This window comes from Xenopus tropicalis, chromosome 8 (genome assembly GCF_000004195.4).
Source record: "Xenopus tropicalis strain Nigerian chromosome 8, UCB_Xtro_10.0, whole genome shotgun sequence".
Lineage (NCBI taxonomy): Eukaryota > Metazoa > Chordata > Amphibia > Anura > Pipidae > Xenopus > Xenopus tropicalis.
Genome location: NC_030684.2, coordinates 119,782,339 through 119,802,140, shown reverse-complemented (window position 1 = coordinate 119,802,140; position 19,802 = coordinate 119,782,339). Strand labels below are relative to the sequence as shown.

Here is a 19,802-nt window from a genome sequence, read left to right as displayed (position 1 = left end):
CCCGTAGCCCTGAACTTTGAAGAGCGGACGCCCAAAGTGTGTGGGTCCCTATGAGCCCCTGCTGTAAGGCAAGAGGGCATCCTGTAGACGCCTGCGTTTGTCCCCCCCGCCCCTCCGTATCGCCCCCGTTGTTCGCTTTGCGCCTGCGCATTGTCTCCCTCCCCGCCCGCTCCCTCCTCCTGCCCCTGCCTGGCTGCCAGTATCTGAGCGCTCTCCGCCCGGAGCTCGGCTTCCTGTCTGCTCTGCAAGCACCGCTATCCTACAGGCTCCCGGAGACATAAGGTACCGGCTGTGCCGGCCTGGGGATGCTCGCAGGGAGGGTTGGGAAGGGAGTGGGTGGCTGCTTACAAGCTGTACGTTATATAGATGTGTGTGTGTGCGGTGCTGGGTCTCACTGGCTGTACAGTAGGGGAGTGGGAGACACTGGGCTGCTTCCTAGGATGACAGGGAGCATTGGCACAGCTGGCCATGTATATTCCTGCCAGGGCTTTTACTTTGTCTTCATGCTCTACTGATGGAACTTGCATGGTTCTGATACCAGTGTGGGTACTGTGTTTACACTGTGTGTTTGTGATGTGCTGGGGGGCAGACAATATGCCTGCAGTGCTGGGTGCTCTATTTACCCTCTGTGTTCCTATTGTGCTGTGGGTACAATACAGTGAGGGTGCTGTGTCCCTGTGTTACATTGGGTCACATTAGGGTGCTGGATATACCATGCATGCCTGGGGTAATGTGGCCATGGCTGGGTACTTTGAATAGATTGTGTATGCCTTGGGGCGCTGTGAGTACACATTGGCCCACTGTGAGTACACTACACATGAGGCTTCTGTGAGTACACTATGGGGGCTCTGTGAGTACACTACACATGAGGCTTCTGTGAGTACACTATGGGCCACTGTGAGTACACTATGGGCCACTGTGAGTACACTACACATGAGGCTTCTGTGAGTACACTATGGGGGCTCTGTGAGTACACTATGGGGGCTCTGTGAGTACACTATGGGGGTGCTGTGAGTACACTATGGGGGCTCTGTGAGTACACTATGGGGGCGCTGTGGGTACACTATGGGGGCGCTGTGGGTACACTATGGGGGCGCTGTGGGTACACTATGGGGGCGCTGTGGGTACACTATGGGGGCGCTGTGGGTACACTATGGGGGCGCTGTGGGTACACTATGGGGGCGCTGTGGGTACACTATGGGGGCGCTGTGGGTACACTATGGGGCCGCTGTGGGTACACTATGGGGCCGCTGTGGGTACACTATGGGGGCGCTGTGGGTACACTATGGGGGCGCTGTGGGTACACTATGGGGGTGCTGTGGGTACACTATGGGGGCGCTGTGGGTACACTATGGGGGCACTGTGAGTACACTACACATGGGGGCACTGTGAGTACACTACACATGGGGGCACTGTGAGTACACTACACATGGGGGCACTGTGAGTACACTACACATGGGGGCACTGTGAGTACACTACACATGGGGGCACTGTGAGTACACTACACATGGGGGCACTGTGAGTACACTACACATGGGGGCACTGTGGTTTCATTGTGCCTGCCTGTATTACTCTGTGCCTGCACTATTGTGGGTACCCTTTCTATGCCTTGGGTTCTTTATGTACAGTCTGTGTGTTCTGTGTACTTTGGGTTCCCAGTTCATGCCTGGGGTACTGTGTGTGTGGGCATTGGGTGTACTGTGTATACACCGTGTGTGGTTGGCCTGCTTTGTTTACAGTATATGCCTGGTGAGCAGTCTTTGCGTTGTGATGTGTGTCTGATGTAATTGTGTCTATGGCATTAGTTAAGCTGGGCACAGCTGGTACGTTATGCCTATTGCATTAGTCTGCTGATCCATGTGTACACTGAGTGTGTATGAGCTGCTGAGTTTGCCGGGAGTGTGCTGTGACAATGACAGAAATGTAAATGCAGGTGGGGCAAGTGCTGATGCAGTTCTGTACACACTGACCCAGAGGAAGGAAAGCAAACTCCCCAGCTGCTGGTTCAACCTGACATGTTCCTCTATGTACCTGGGGGTTGGGCAGCACTTTGAATCACTTACAAGTGATTGTTGGAAACTTATATTGTATTTAACTTTTAATTGCAACTCATCAGCACCCTTACTCGTCAGTACGTGACTGCCCTTACAACAAAATGACCCCTTTAGGTGCTAATGGTGAAACCTCCTTTACTCTGCTTTCAGTGGGTGTGAGTGCTGCTGAGGCCGAGGGGCTGTGAGAGTGCTGCTGAGGCCGAGGGGCTGTGAGAGTGCTGCTGAGGCCGAGGGGCTGTGAGAGTGCTGCTGAGGCCGAGGGGCTGTGAGAGTGCTGCTGAGGCCGAGGGGCTGTGAGAGTGCTGCTGAGGCCGAGGGGCTGTGAGAGTGCTGCTGAGGCCGAGGGGCTGTGAGAGTGATAATTTACAATCACTAGAGTATCTGTGCCAGAGTGCTTGCAGTGCCCAATTGATATTTTGGGCACATAGGTATGTGCAGTATGTACTTTTCTTATTGTGACAATATTGTGTGTTATCAAACTGCTTAGGTAACACTTTGCTGGCAGCGTGTAGGTTGCACATAGTGTTGTACCTGATGTGCTACTTGAGCTGGGCACAATGTGAGTAACTGCCTGACAGTTATTATAAATCACCCTGGTAAAAGTTTGCTTATAACATTAACTATAGTTTCAGCAGTTGCTGTTCAGCAACACCAGTCCTGTGAGCATCTTTCTGATCTTGAGTTCTGTTGTGTTTGTATAATTACAATTACACCCCCTCATACCACTATATCTGCCTACAGCCCACTGAATGTAACAGATTGGACTGACAGCCTGGCAGAAACCTGGCAGAATATCTCCTCTTTCTTATCCAGCTGATAATGTATAACCAGCATTGAGCTTGAATTACCCAAATGTTGCCAGTGTTTACCCTTACCTGGATTTTCTGTTCCAATGTGTACAACCTATTTATTTTGTTGGGACTCGGTTTAGAAAAACTTTAAAGGTGAAGTTTACCTTTTAATGAGATGTCTTAGACAGAAGTAATGTAAGCAGTTGTGTTTTTCTCAGTGTTCATATAGCAATTATTAATTAGTTGCCTTTTTAACCCTCCTACTCTCCAGTCAGAAAGTTTGCAGTTGTCTCTGGTTGCTAGGTGCACTGGTCCCAGCAGTCCCACAGATGAAATAGATAGTATTTAGGCTACAGTTATTTTTTTTTGTTTGTTGCTTCTATTCATCCTTCACATTAACATACAAATAAATACCTGGTTTCTAGGATGAGAAGGCCTAGCAGCCATGCAGTTAAATGTATATTTATATTATTGGTGACAGAGAGCTCTGATCTGCCCCAAGGTAACTTCATAGTTTCAACACTATTGCTTTTATTTTCCACAATTTCCAAGGCATGAGGCATGCCGGTTACCAGTGCATATGCCCCACAGAAGCACACTACATATTCTCCATGACTATTGAAATTATTATCATATTTTTCCAATGATTGAGGTAGCCATGCAGGTGGAACCCTCCAATGGGCGTGCTGATTGAGGGAAGTGGCTCGGCTATCCGGCGCAGTAAGAGGAGTGCGTGTAGGTTTAGCGTCCCACAGACTGTACTTCATTAGTAGAAAAGTTGCAGGGGACAGAACTGACCATTTTCTATTGTATTTATGTAAAGGGGCAATAAAGACCTATTCATTTTTTAACAAACCGACAGATTTGGCCCTTTTAGACCAACCCGGCAGCCCAGGCCTGACTCCGTTTTTAATAGCAAGTTATATTGACAAATTAACATTGAAACCATTGAAAATCTTCACTGTTCACTTATGGAAAGCTTTGTAGAATTTCAATCGCTTTCATTTCCTCAAGAGTTTTTGGTTTATATCCCCTTTAAGCCTGTTCTTTCTCAGGGATAGTTACACAGTACTAACACTCAGCCCTGTGTAAACATTGTTACACTTTAACACTCAGCCCTCTGTAACATTGTGACACTTTGTAACATTGTAGCAGCATTTCCTTGTGTCTGCCACATACTGGCATAATATGTCTGACATTTTTATTTGTTCCCGATATAAAGTTTCTACCTCACCCCTTTACAACCTGACGCATAACCTAATCTAACTCCTGCATGGCTAACCCTTAAAGTGCACCTCCACCCAAAAGAGACTGTATTTAGCATAATAAAAATGATTGTAATTTTATTCTGCTTTCCAATATCCCTTAATGACCCATTTTCAGTGGTTTTAAAGTTCTCTGTAGTTGTACTTGGAAGCAATGTTTGCTTATCTCTTTGTGTCCTCTGGTTCTGGAACTGGTTCTCTTCCAGGTCCATTAATTAGCTGGCTCCTGCTACATTGGTTCTGTAGGGCAGAGAATGAACTGCTTTCAGTTGCAATCACGTGTGCAAGTACATCTGAAATCATTGGCAAGGTTTAGTGTATATTTGTAGAATCACATTTTCTTTCATGATGCAGAAAAGTTTTTTGGGTGGTTATTCCCTTTAGTTTAGGATGCAGACTGCACTGATTTCTATGCAGCCATGCAGTATGCATCCATACAACCTACTAATTAAGGTGGCCATACATGGTAAGATTCCCTAATTTGATGAGGTACCAAATCAGTTTGAAAGAAGCTGTGCCACGTGCAATGCAATCCCCTTATATTGTAACTTTATTTAATTTATTGATTTTCTACTGATCATGCCCAGATAATGAAATGTAATTATAGCATTGTGCATCCAGGATACAGTAACCCTGAATATGGTGCTGTTTGAGAAGCGCTCTTGTCAGAACCACGTGCCAGAGAGATGAAGTTTACTCCTGTTAGAGAACGTGGTGTCAGTGGTTTAGGTTCCCCCAGACCTTGCAGCTTCATCATTTCCTTCCTGTTAGAAGGTTGCTTTTCCTTTCTATAGGCCTGTGTGTACCCTGTAATGCAGATGAATTGTGCGCTTTTCATTCAGGATGTATTATATACAAGAAACATACCTAGTATATAAATATGGTTTATACTTTATTCTTAAAGATGTGTTGACTGATCCCATTTTTAGCAGGATCTGGTAAATAAATTCTCTTGTTGCTATGGAGAGCAACCAACAAGGCAACTCCCACTTATACACATAAATGCTAGTACGGAAGAGCAGAAGGAGTTTTCTGTGCCATGTTGCTTTCCTGCTTTTATTAGGGAAACCAAATCATTTCTGCACATAACTCCTCTTAAGGAGTCGATATTACTTGCCGTTTATGGATTTATAAAATAACATAACACCTTTGTGTAAGTTTCCTGACTTTACCACAAGAGGTGTGTTTTTTTTTAATATATAGCTTTTTTCATCATAGAAGTAAGGAACCAGTGACGTACAGGATGTGACTAATAATGTATTATATAAATGAAGAATAATAATGTAAGAAGGTATAACCTGAAACTACATCACCAAGTGCTGTCTATCCTTGCCCTATAATAACCATGGCTGGCATTTATCATGCTCCCTCTTGCCTTCCCCTTACTGTATCACTATAATACATAAAGATGTCTAGAAATGTATGGCTTATGTCACATATGAGAAAACACAGCGGGCAAACACTTAACACATTCATACCGTATGTTTTGTTTATCCTTTAGCACCGGTTTGTTTCTCTAAGCAAATTTGCCCATCCATGGCGTGCAGGTTAGAAGTGTGTGTTTGTAGCCGCACTCCTCTACTGTCATGAGAGCAAATCTTTTGGTTTGTCGAACGCTTTGTGATTATCGCTGCTCTCTGTAATGGTTTTCTGAGCACAGTTAGCCCTCCCCAAACAGTGCGGCTGTACACACAACTGCCCAAATCAGCTCAGGCAGATCTGTCAGTAGTATAGTTAAGGTGATCATACACAGGCAGATTTCAGCAGCCGATTCTGGTCCTTCAGACGGATTCGGCAGCTTATCTGCCTGTGTATAGGCAGGCCAGACGGGCCTACCCAGTGGATATCTGGCCTAAAATTGGGTACATCTTGAGCAGGCAGGTTTGTTGATGTGGTCCCCGATCCGATGGCAGCTATGCTTGCTGTTGAAATTCGATCGTTTGGCCCTATCAAATTAGCCCGATATCGCCCACCTTTGGGTATAACAGGAGAAGAGCCGCTCGTGCATGCCCACCTTAAAGCTGGTTTTTAAAAGGTCTTTTCGTTATTGTAGGACCAAGCTTATCTTGAAACAATCATTTAAAAATACTATTTGTCAATCAATGAATACCATTTCAAGCAATATCGTCTAGCTGAAGCTGGGAGAACTACCTGCCCTGGTAGGGCAAGGGGCAAATTTCATTGTTAACAGTGAAAATGTTTAACCCTGCAGGGTTGGACTGGGGGGCGCAGGGCACACTGGGGCTCCCGCCCCAGGGGCCCTGCAGGTACTTCCACCGGCCACGTCCCATAACCCTCCCCACAGGGTCCCCCCTAACCCCCCATAGGGTCCCCAACCCGACATCTTTAACATCCGAGGAACGGTCGGGCAGGGGAAGCAACGGCAAGGGTCTGGTCTGGGCCACCGGGGCCCACTGGGATTTTTCCCTGTGTCCCGACAGCCCAGTCCGACCTGCCTGATCGATTTTCTGACTGATTGCCAGATGTGCATACAATAATTTGACGGATTAGTCAGATCGCACTGAAATTGGTCATTAGGGAGAGAAAAATCTTAACATGTATGGCCAGCTTTTGGGCTTTTGATCCAACAGCTCAGAGGCCATTTGTCTTTTTTACTTCCCATTGTTCTTTATACACCCGACATGATTAATTATTACGTTAGGCCATAGGACATGGATGTTAAAACAGAAAGATTTTTGGTGGCAGGCTACAGATGATGGGAAATTGTATAAGGACTGCTGTTATATCACAATTTAGGACCAGCAGAAGGAGCCAAGTGTTGCTTCAATTAGCATTAAATGTATTACTTAGAATGATATTTAGATATTTCTGCTTGAATAATGAACAGCTACAGTATACAGTACAGTATCCCGCCATAATGGTTTTGTAGTCCAGCCCCCTACTTGAGTCTGTGACTCTTAGAAACTTAGACAGATGACACCAGGAATTTACTGGCACTTTCCAGCTTTGGGCTCAAAAGGGCCAATACTGTTGGTGCCAGACATTTCCCATGGGAGACGGCACCTTAAATGCTGGCAGTTGAAGTTCATCATTAACTGTGGTCCTGCAGGTCGGGCACCCCAAAAAGCACCCATCTTTCCTGTGTTGCTAGGGACCCCCTGCAACCCCCTTTTTACAGCTGTTGTGTCTTCTAAAGAGGAGCAGATAATTGATGGTTATTGATACTGTCACCTGGGTCTCTTTTGTCTTATCCGTGCTTTTGTTATAGTGACACCATTGACACAGTGGTAACAAATGGACGTTAATAAGTAATGTGCTATTGTGATGCTACCCCCACTATTTAGAGTTGGCAGCAAATATTTGTATGGCTTTTCTATAGAAGGGAAACAAGGCAAGTTCAGTGGGTAAAGCAGCGATCCTGGCACAGTTGCCACAAGACTACTGAATGGATATTTCTGCTAGAAAGCAAAACTCCAGCTCCCACAACCTAATTACTAATTATATGCAGGTAAATAAAGCCAAGTAACCTAGAGACAGTGTATAAGAGATATAAATGATTACCCCCAAGGGGAACATGGGCATTTGTGGAGTACATGTAAGTTAGCTATGCCTTCCAGTACTGTCATTTATTATTTTTATTAAAAACATTTAGTAGCTTTACAATTACAGGGTATGTGAACAGAAGAAAGGTGAACTTTTTATAAAAAAAAAAGCATAGGAAACCCTGTTATTGGGTATTCAGCTTCATAATAAGATAGGGATTAAAGGTACCATACCTATATGGTTAACAGCTGTTGTTTCCCCTTCAATAAAGCAAACGGAGAGGGAATTACCGTAGAAGAAATATTGCTGTCCTTTCCCAAACCCTTGTTGAACAAGTACCAAAGATTGAACTAAAGGAAATCGAATTTTCCCCCGGTCTCTGATTGCCATATGTTTGTAATAAACTCTAAGTTGTTGCAAAATTCTGCAGACTTTTTTTGTTTTTCTTTTTTTTTTGTAAGCATATTTATTTATTTTTTCTACTTGCATTAAGACCTTTCGAGCACAAAGTATATTTGCCCCAATGCTGTAACCCACATCTACCAATAATGCACTTTTTTTCTTTGTTATGTAATATAACGGGAAAGATAGCTTTGACATACCTAATTGTTTTACTGTTGGTCTGTCTGGACAGAAAATCCAGTGCCCCTGTAGGTGCATAGGGAATGGCCTGCCTGGATATAACAGATGTACCATTCTTTCCCTCTGTGTTCTACCCAGTAATTGAAGGTATTTTACCTATTGTGTTGGGTTGTGATAGCAGATTGGCTAGAAAATGTCAGGCTGGACATACAGTAGTTCGGCCATACTGCCCTTTGTGCCATGGGCCAGCGCTCATCGACAGAAAGCAGAAGATCCTGAATTAAATGCTAGACTGTTCCTTAATTCAAAGCATTAAAAGCCTATGTACAGTACAGGGAGAACATCCTGTATACAGCCTTTGATGGAGTCCCTTTTGGTATGAATCGCAGGCTCCTGTACCTTATGTACCCAATTTTAGTGGTTTAACTAAGGTATTATTTTAGTGTTTTCTTCAGCTTCTGAGTACACAAGCTTCTTCTTTTTCTTTGCTTTAGGTATGGCATGTATTATGTGAAGACTCCCGTGTAAGGAATTAACCCTTGTGGTGTTGCTTCTGTTCTCTATTGCTGTCAAGGGAGAAGGAGTCAGTGTAGTGCACACTGTAGTGCTCTTGTTGGGTTATCTTTTGAGTGCCAGTGGCACTGCACATGCTCAGTGTATTCTGAGCTGCTATTGGGAAGCTTATTTTAGGGGTTGTTGAAAATCATACAAACATTCAGAAAGTCATGTTGTATTTCTTTTAGTAGCTGATGCAACTACAAGGCTGGTTCTTATTTAATTTAAACACAGAGTGCACTAATTTCCATGCTGACATGTAATTCAAATCTGAACAATTTGCTTTATAAACTTGAATCTAGTTTATGGAGTGTATATATAAAGTTTGTTGTTAGTCGGTCCCTAAGCTAAGGTAACTGACAGCCTGTTCTGTAAATCAGCAGAAAAAAAGATGGGGAGCTACTGGGGGTGCAAAATATATGTTATAATATGGCTAGACTGATCCTGTGTTTAGCTTTAGTCCTGCTTTAAATGCAACGGGAACATATCCATTATTTTGCCAGTCTCACTATGATTATTCAAACATGTTTTATGCATGCTTGCAGAAATACTCAGATTAATGGGGACAACGTAATTGAACAGGGTTGACAAATCGGTTAGCCTAAAAAAACTGGCACTTGCTTGTATTCGATAATACAGATGTCGTGTGTTTTCTTTCCAGATTGAAAATATATTTTGTTTTCAACTGTACGGCCCGCTATTATCTATTGGCACTATACTGAGACTTTCTTAATGCTATTATTTTTGCCAAAGCAGCCATAATATTCATGTTATTCATCCCTCTGCCAGCAATGCAAACGCTTATAGAAGGATCCAACCAGTGAATAACTGTTCCCAATTCACAAAACTCTTAGCCAGCACCTCTGGTGTAGGAAACAATTTGAGGGTGATAGGTGAACTTTAAGTAGACTTTTTAATTATTTAATATTATCATATATTTTATCCTACATCTCACAGAGACCCCTAAGTCACCAGAGTTCTGTAGTCGTTGAACAGCAGTTTTCTCATCCATGCTACATTCTGTGGCACCCAGATTAACCAATGTATTTACCCTTTAACAGTAAGGAGCAGATCTATCAAAATGTGAGATTGGAGTTTACCATTTGATTCAAATGCTTTTAAAAATCCCATAGGAATAAATAGAAAGTAGGTGATTTTTTTTTCTGTGGTAAACTCTAATCTCACATTTTGATAGATCTGCAACTGCTGTTGTGTGACCACAAAACTCTGGTGTTTCAGGGGTCTCTGGGTGATGTAGTTTAACACTTTTTTGGGGGGTCTTAGATTGCCCAGGGCTGGAATTCAGTATGACATTAATCTGTATTACGATAGCTTTGCTTTTGGCCCAGTTCCCCAGCTTTGGAAATGAGATATAAACATCTTCAAAAATGCTCATTAAAGCAACCTTTTAGATTTAAGTGAGTTGTTTGCCCCACTCTGTTTGTGGTTAAACAGTCTCTGCAGCCTCTTAATACTGGTGCCAGCATAGTTAATGCACTGGCTGTATGCATGGCCCCTGTAAAGAGTCCTATTATAAATTCATACATCCCAGCAGGTAATTGCAGTGAAGGCAGTACCTATCAGGAAGCTCTTCAAAGGGTCTTCATACCCTCTTGTTCAACATGAATAGGGCTTGTGCCTATTGTTTTAATTGGGAAACCTCTGTGGTTTTGTTATACCTTGAGCTAAACAGAACAAACAGGGAAAACTGAAGCTACTCCATATTTGGTCCTTGCAAGCAAGATATTTAGATTACCAGTGCACAGATATCCCCTGCACATAATGGACTCCTGCTAACGAAACCGTCCCAACAAAGAGGGAATGGTAAGTTGTATACAGGTAATTTAATTATCTAACTCACAAGGACCAAATATGGAGTAGTTTCAGTTACCCCCGATTAACTTAAGAAATAACAAAAAACATAGATTTTTTATTATTAAAAAATAAGCAAAAAGTATGTTCAGCACAAGGCGTATTCATTGGACTCATGTTAAACTTTAAGGTCCACATATGGTCATTAAAACTATGAGCATTGATTGGTTTGTCTGTAAATGTTTAATGTATTATCTACCTTCTACTGTACGGTGCTGGGCATTATGTTGGCATGTTATAAATGCATATTAATAATAAGAAGATTTCTTATGTGGCACAATGTGGTGCAGAATGCCGCCCCATGAACATGTTTGTGCAGCTTGAAGGGAAGGTCCTTGGAATCCTAAAGATGCACATTGCAGGTTCTTCTCCTGCAATGATCTAAGATTGTTGGGTGCGAATGATTTCCAGGTTGGTTAATAACCCAGCGTGCTGTCGTAGACTGTACTTTGAATCTCTCTGCCAAGCACGGCACAGCGGCACATTCCGTAAGTGTAAGCTCGGCACCCTGCTGGGTGTTCTTTCTCTTTTTTTATTGCTGCTTTAAAACTATCCGAATTTAGCTGGAAAGTACAAGAAAAATAAATGCCTAGAACAGAATGCCGCTACATCACTTCCGTGGGTTCATAATCAAAAACAACAATTAGGGGTAGATTTAGCCATGGGTGAAAGTAAAGCTCAGCAGTGCGTGCCAGTGGGAAATTTCACAGCTGTCTATTGGCTTGGTTACTTGCCCTACTCTACCTGTTACCCCCAGTCAGTTGATTCCCAAAGGCTCCATAGAGAGGGTATTTGTCATTTGTTCTGGTATTTTTGTTTAAATTACCATGCAAACTATATTTTGTGGGGGTTGAGCATTAGCCTGGGCACTTAAGCAGGCCTGCCGGCAGAGTGGTGATGGGCAGCATGGATTAATATACTAACATAATAGTATAAGCACTCAGCAGAAGATTGGACCAACAGTAGCGCATTTCAGTGCTGGGAAGCAGTGGTGCATTCCTGCTGCATTCTTTCTTTCTGCTGCACAATAGGAAGTACAGACATAACAAAACCATAATGTTTTTATACATCATCCTGCCATATATAAATGTACAGTTTGAGCAAAATGTCATGTTCTGTGTACTTTTATGGGTCTAGTCAAATAAAGCAGCTTCCTGCTGTAAAGTGTAGCGCCACTTACTTGCACATGGTAATCTTGTCTGTCTCTATGCCTGGAAAGGATTGCTGGGAGAAAAACATGCATTGCCTTTAGAAGTAGCGACCAGCTGTACAGAGTAGCCCAACTGTGCATTGGCAGGGGAAAGATGGTTTTCACTCAATGCTTTAGGTCAGGGGATTGACCAATCTGCAGCCCTACAGATGTTTCGGACCTACAGACAGACGTGCTGCTGCAGCATTTATGTTCTCTATGTAAGGTCTTCTTAAATGGTTACATTTACTGTACAGTTAACTTACCCTTTTAGAAACATGTGTTTGCTACAATACCTGTAATACCAGGTAAATAAACTCCTTAGGAGCAGTAAAGCCTGTCATTCTGGATCCTGTAACCCTAAAGAGCCATGTTTCCAGTGGTCATAATGCAGAGGAATCAAATCTGGGTTTTTTTTTGTTTATACCCCCCAACCATGCCTCATTGTGTGCACATCAAACCCCCTACTCTGACCCACCCAGGCTATAAATAGGGGTGACAGCACTAAGCTAATATTTGAATTAGGGATGCACCAAATCCACTTTTTTGGATTTGGCCAAACTCCCGAACCCACCATAAAGGATTTGGCCGAATACTGAACCGAATCCTAATTAGCAGTTTTCAACTTCCGTGTTTACATGACAAAAAGTCACATCATTTTTAGAATTCGGTTCAGCCAGATGCATGGATTTGGCCAAATACGGATCCTTCCGAAAAAGGCCGAATCCTGAACCGAATCCTGGATTCAGTGCATCCCTAATTTAAATTGAGCAACTGGACTGCTCGGCTAAAAACTATAGTGTTCCATGCTGACTAAGCCTCAATAATGTATCTGTATTTAATGTTTATATTAAATGACAAACCATACCTGGCACACAAATGCAATTCAGCAGCCTGTGGTTTGTTGTGTTCAAACCAGATATACACAAACACAACGTTTTAGGGGCAAGCCCCCTTAGGCTAATGTCCCACGGAGAGATTTAGTTGCTGCGATTTTAAAAAAGTGAGTTCCAGCGACAAGTCTTTTCCTAACAATCGTTTACTAGAGATTTCAACAACGGAGCAATTCTATTTTCCACAAATCCAGGTGTCCCCGCCCACAATTAGAAATTACATTCAATGCAATGGGGAAATCGCAGCGACTTCCCACTCAGTGGATTTTACTTCCAGCGATTCCAGTAGTTTTGAATGGCAATGCTTTCTTTGTAAAATCACTTGAAAAATGGTCTCATAGCGATTCGGAACGATAATCGATTTGAAGTAATATCGTCAGTTAAGGTACTGGCGATTTTTAATCATTAAAGACAAAATGAGCGACTTGTCTTTGAAACCGCTTTTTAAAAATCGCAGCGACTAAATCTCTTTGTGGGACATTAGCCTTAACACCTGGCAATGTGGTATTACTCAGAAACTTTGTGTTTTTGTACAGGCCAAACTGTGGATTTTGGCAAATGCCAGAGAGGGTGCTATAAAAGGTCATAGACATAGGCCTCTGTATTTGAAATGCCAGGGCCTATTTTAAATCCCGGTCCAGGCCTCAGAGGTTCAGTGTGCCTGGCTAAGTTTGTCCTACCGTGCAAAGGGGGTGCCATTCCCCAACTAATCCTGTTAGCTGGATTATAGAGAGGGAGAAGCTTCCCAGTGTGCCTGTGTGTATTGTTACCTTTTAATGTTTAAAGAGCAAGGAAAGGCTACTATAGTAGCCCTTAATATAGTTTACAGCTCCCTTGCCCAATGCAAATCGCTCACAAAAATTGTTTTTTTAATTTTGGTGTATTTGCAGCCTGTCACGGCCGCCATCTTGGATTCCAGCTTTCCTTCGCTCGCATTCCCCCCCCACCTCCGTGGCGACCGAACACCACCTCCGCCACCGGCTCGCAACACCCCCTACCGGCATGCACCCTGCCGCTCGCTCCCTGCTCGTCGCTCGCCGTTCGCTCCTCTGCTCTGCGTGCCTGCTCTGTTTGTCACATGATGGGTCAGGGGAGGGGAGCGCGCCGGCTTCTCCAACTTAAAACTATGCAATGCGCTTGCGCCACCTACGATGTCCCGGTGACCGAGTCAGTGCAGGAGCGATGCATTATGGGAATCCTCTTTATCCAGCTTGGCGGTTTTTCTTCCTGTTTGGCTTCAGATCTTCTAAACAGGTGATATATGGGGAGACTTAAGGGCACTATTGAGACAACTGAAGGTATGCCTGCAGCTTGAGATTAACTCTTTATTAGCCTTTCCTTCTCCTTTAAGCCTATTTATGGTGTTACTAGCCTTTAAAATCATGATGTTTATATATATATATAGAGTATTAATTATTTTTCACCATTTATCCATCCAGTTTGCAAATGCGGAGTCGGCAAATAAGTAACACATCCATCTCGGTGTTGCAGGTTCTCACATCATAATTAATCATATTTATCAACAAGGTCCCTTGCTTAGTACTTGCTGCACTACAATTGGGTGCATTGTTACTCCTGCAGGCCCAAGTTAACTGTTTGTGCGCTGTGGGTGGGTTCCTCAACCTTGTGCCTTGGGCCTTCATTTTCTTTCTTTTCAATGTCTCGTTATTTGCCTTTTAACTCTGTTGCCAAAATGAAACATAGGGGGAAATTTATGGAAGGCTAAGTTAAACAAATATTTTTACTACATTTGCGTCTTCATTTACTTAAGCATTTTTTGAATTTGACAAGAAAGCTGGAAGTTGAGAAGTTCTTCTGTTTTTTTATTTTTTTATTTTTGCATCAATCCAAAATTTGATGAAAAATCAAAAAAAGGTGCAGGGGTCGAAATGCGTTGGGCTCATATATTCTTGTATTTAATAAATTTGTCATTTTTTTTTTTTTTGGTTCATTTTTTGGATTGATGCAAATAGTTCAGGAGCAACTAAATGGGTTGATTCTGTGGGCCTGCACCCCCTAACTTACTTTGGATGTGCGCTCTTAAGCAATGTGCTATTTATACTTTTCCCTTAAAGTTATAAGCAGTTGCTAGTGTCAGCAGAGAGTTTCCCACTATTGCAAAATTCAGCTGCTTTGTGCTTTCCAGTCACTTACACAGCAGCAACACTTGAACGTCTTCTTAAGGGGACACTTCACAGTTTACATGGCATATATTCATTTTTTACATTCATTTTTATTTTTTTTAATGTTTTTTAAATTTTCCCTTATCCGGAAACTCGTTATCCAGAAAGTTCTGAATTACGGAAAGGCCATTGCCCATAAACTCCATTATAAGCAAATAATTTTAATTGTATAAAATGTTTCCCTTTTCTCTGTAACAATAAAACAGAACCTTCTACTTGAGATATAATTCATCCTTACTGGAGGCAAAACAATCCTATTGGGTTTATTCAATGTTGAAATGATTTTTAGCAGACTTAAGTTATGGAGATCCAAACTACGGAAAGATCCCTTATCCGGAAAACCCCAGGTCCAGAGCATTCTGGATAACAGGTCCCTGTATATCCTTTTTTTCCCCCTCCCAACTCTTTGAAGACCAGATCGCTGACTTGCATAGTGCCGAGGCACTATGGGCTATTTCTTTTAAAAGAGTCAGCGTTTTTTACGGGAACATATTTATGCAGGACCTATATGAATTAGGTTTAAGGTAATTAAAGGGCTCTACACATTGTTTTTTTTAATAGGCCTTTCATATGGCTTATAGAGTTGATTAAGCTTAACTTTAAATGAGAGAAAATGGAAATGAAACAATTTTAATTGTTAAAGCGGAGAACTGTTATCCAGAAAGCTCCAAATTATGGGAAGGCCATCTCCCATTGATGCCATTTTAATCAAATTATTCTAGTTTTTAAAAAAAGGTTTTATTTTTCTTTGTAATAATAAAACAGTTGTATTCCTTATTGGTGGCAAAATAATCATTGGGTCCTGGGTTTTTCTGGATAAGGGATCTTTTCATAATTTGGATCTTCAAAACTAAAAGTCTGCTAAAAATCATTTAAATTTTAAATAAACCCAATACGATTGTTTTGGCCTCAATAAGGGGTAATTATATCTTAGTTGGGATCAAGTACAGGTACTGTTTTATTATTACAGAGAAAAGGGAATCATTTAAACATGAAATAAACCCAATAGGGCTGTTCTGCCCCCAATAAGGGGTAATTATATCTTAGTTGGGATCAAGTACAGGTACTGTTTTATTATTACAGAGAAAAGGGAATCATTTAACCATTAAATAAACCCAATAGGGCTGTTCTGCCCCCAATAAGGGGTAATTATATCTTAGTTGGGATCAAGTACAAAGTACTGTTTTATTATTACAGAGAAAAGGGAATCATTTAACCATTAAATAAACCCAATAGGGCTGTTCTGCCCCCAATAAGGGGTAATTATATCTTAGTTGGGATCAAGTACAGGTACTGTTTTATTATTACAGAGAAAAGGGAATAATTTAAACATGAAATAAACCCAATAGGGCTGTTCTGCCCCCAATAAGGGGTAATTATATCTTAGTTGGGATCAAGTACAGGTACTGTTTTATTATTACAGAGAAAAGGGAATCATTTAACCATTAAATAAACCCAATAGGGCTGTTCTGCCCCCAATAAGGGGTAATTATATCTTAGTTGGGATCAAGTACAGGTACTGTTTTATTATTACAGAGAAAAGGGAATCATTTAACCATTAAATAAACCCAATAGGGCTGTTCTGCCCCCAATAAGGGGTAATTATATCTTAGTTGGGATCAAGTACAGGTACTGTTTTATTATTACAGAGAAAAGGGAATCATTTAACCATTAAATAAACCCAATAGGGCTGTTCTGCCCCAATAAGGGGTAATTATATCTTAGTTGGGATCAAGTACAGGTACTGTTTTATTATTACAGAGAAAAGGGAATCATTTAAACATGAAATAAACCCAATAGGGCTGTTCTGCCCCCAATAAGGGGTAATTATATCTTAGTTGGGATCAAGTACAAGGTCCTGTTTTATTATTACTACAGAGGAAAGGGAATCATTTTTAAAAATGTGAATTATTTGATTAAAATGGAGTCTATGGGAGATGGGCTTTCCATAATAATTTGGAAATTTCTGAAAACTGGATATATGTGTGTGTTTGTGTGTGTATATGTCAGCATTGCACTGGGTACCTTGTTCACAATCACATTTGGAGCCCAAGCCAAATGTGGGCAGCCCTATGTATTTCATCCTTGCTGGAACTAACAGCTGCTGTAGGGCCACAGGTTTGTCCTTTCTGCAATAAATATACAGGAGTGGGACTGTGTAAAGCTGGGGATAGAGAAGCATGACATCAGCATTCAGAGCGTTATGCTCTGTGACTTCACAAAATGTAATTTGTGGGGCATTTTTACGCTTTGTGAAAGGTGACATATCCAGGAACTGCGCGACACATGATCGATTTGAATGTGCGTCTGTTTTTTTTTTTGTTTGTTTTTTACCAATTAACAAGTAAGTTTTGGCGCAAATGAGAAATCACTCTACACAAAGTTTTTCCCGTTCCTCTGGGCACAAATCCACACGTTACTTGGGCAGTTGTTTGTCGCAGAAGTAATTATGATACCATCATTACTCAAAGCGGAGCGTAATTAGCTAATTTGCTTGAACTCAGCAAAAAGCGGACTAAAAGAAAATAGACATTTTTCATAGGACGCAAATAAGCGAAGCAGTAACTTTGTGATTTAATCTTTGTAATGAAGAGCATTAAGCAAGGCCATTATTTATTTTTTTCCCCCCCATGCCGGTTGTGGCTGCCCTTTAATCATTTGGCTGAATTAATGAATGTGCTGAAACATGTCTACCCCCGAGTGCATCTAATAAAATGACTGCTTGTCTGTCACCGCTGGATATCAGCCTCTCCACTTACCCTGTGCATCGCTCTCCTCTCCATTCTGTTCCCCACTAATATGTTTATTCCCCTGCTAACACTTGCCGGCATTCTTAATATTTTTGAAAGAAACTACTAGAATTCACTCCGTGTTAAGTATTTTTAAACCATTTTCAATTATACAATTACCTAGTCCATATGCATTTATCTATGTGTGTGTGTGTATTATGTATATATAGCTTTAAAGGACAAGAAGTAATGTGTGAGAAGTAATGTGTGCATCATAGGGCTTCTTTAAAGGCCCCCTCCTGTACTGCTTCCCAATTCAGTCATCTCTTTACATACCTGGTAATAAAGTCAGGGTCCTTAATTCCAAGGGTGGATCAGGGTTGGACCCCGGGGTACAGCCGGGGGCCAAATAATGAATAAATCCACCCCTGCTCCCTGTCCTAGCTCTGGTTTCAGTGGCCGACACTGGACATTAAGTGAAGCAGCCAGACATAGCAGTTGCCTACCATGCAATGTTTCCCTGCCTTCTATTATCAGGTATAAGGGAGCAAGGATTGTGGATGGTATGGTTTGGGGCATCAACTTCTACAGGAGTGTTGGGCAGGCAGACCAGAAATCCAATTCCACAGAAGTCACCCCAACTCTTTACCCACTCTCGCATTGTTTCTCTCCTCAGCTATTGCTACACATAGACACTTGTAAATGACTTTTCTATGGTCTCTAAGACCTTACACACTTCTAATCCTTCAAAATGTATTCTAGAATGCACAATCTATTTGCAATAAACTCACTGCAGTTCATAGCCACTTTATAGCCGACTGAGCCATGGCTCAATTGCACTGACACTGCTTCACCTGCTGCCCTCTCCTCTGAAGGCTTCTCATTTAGTCATACACCTGGAGACTGTCAGGATGATGGGGTTAGAATTCTTCTTTCCCCTGGTTGTAGGTTTTACACTGTAACCACACCAAGCTCTCTTTCCTTCACTTCCTTTGATGTCCACAGCATACGCTTATTTTTCCCTCTCCAAGTTGAAGTTTTATATCATCTCCCTGGTCCCTATTCTACTTTCCTAGATCACTTTGCTGCTTGGCTCCCACATTTTCTTTCCTATGACACAACAGCTCTCATTATAGGTGACTCAACAACTTCTTTTGGCCTCTCTCAGTAGACCAATGCGCCTACTCACAGAGGGTCATGTTCTAGACCAAGGGTCCCCAACCTTTCTTACACGTGAGCCACAGTAAAATGTAAAAAGACTTTGAGAGCAACACAAGCATCATTAAAGTTCATGGAGGTGCCAAATAAGTGCTAAGATTGGCTATTAGGGAGCCTCTATGCACACTATCAGCTTTATTTGGTAGTAAATCTTGTTTTTATTCAACCAAAACTTGCCACTAAGTCAGGAATTCAAAAATAACTACTTGGTTTGGGGGCACTGAGAGCAACATCCAAGGGGTTGGTGGGCAACATGTTGCCCCTGAGCCACTGGTTGGTGATCACTGCTCTAGACCTTGTATTCTGCCACCCTTCCAACCTCACTAACTCCCTTTCCTCCAACTGACCCTTGCTTATTTTCCTTTCAGATTACACTGTCTATCTTTCTACCAACTCTGCCTTGAGCTTTCAGACTCTCCCCTTGCTTCCAAACTTTCAGACAGTGCCTAAAGTCCCACCTGTTAGGGAACCATATTCAGTGCACCTTAACTGGTCAGACATCAGAAAAGGGGGGTTAAGGTTGGACTTGAGCCTACTTTTTGTTGACCTGTGCATCACTACTCTGCATGTTTCTGCCCTATGATATATACATGTTATAAATGGATACATAAGTCGTTAAAATCCCTTATTTTTACAATGTCACAGATGTATAAATGAGGTGTATCTCTAGGGATCTGAAGGTTGTAGTTCAAGAGCAGACAAAGGACAGCATGCCATCTGTGGCTTATCAGTCTGAAGGGTCAGAACGCACGTATTTATCAAGCATAGAAGAGCAACTTAATGAAAAAGTCCTGTAGCCATTCAGTAGAAGCGTACCGATGGCGGGCTGTGTGCAGCTCCTAGGTACAATGTTAATCAGTAGTGTGTATTAAAAGAGAAATGGGTCGTGCACCTAGAGAAAGCAAAGTCATTACTACGCTGTCAATTGATTTTAAAAGCTAATGGTCTCAGTAAGCACTGCTCTCGT

At 42.1% G+C, this 19,802-nt stretch overlaps 1 protein-coding gene across 1 annotated transcript in view; it reads left to right on the top strand.

The window, feature by feature from the left end:
- Positions 1-242: 242 nt before the first annotated feature.
- Positions 243-19,802, top strand: part of fut8 (fucosyltransferase 8 (alpha (1,6) fucosyltransferase)) — a 139,728-nt gene continuing 120,168 nt past the window's right edge. The window contains exon 1 of the mRNA NM_001001232.2: positions 243-282. The gene's annotated coding sequence lies outside the window, so the exon portion shown is untranslated. The remainder of the gene's footprint in view (positions 283-19,802) is intronic.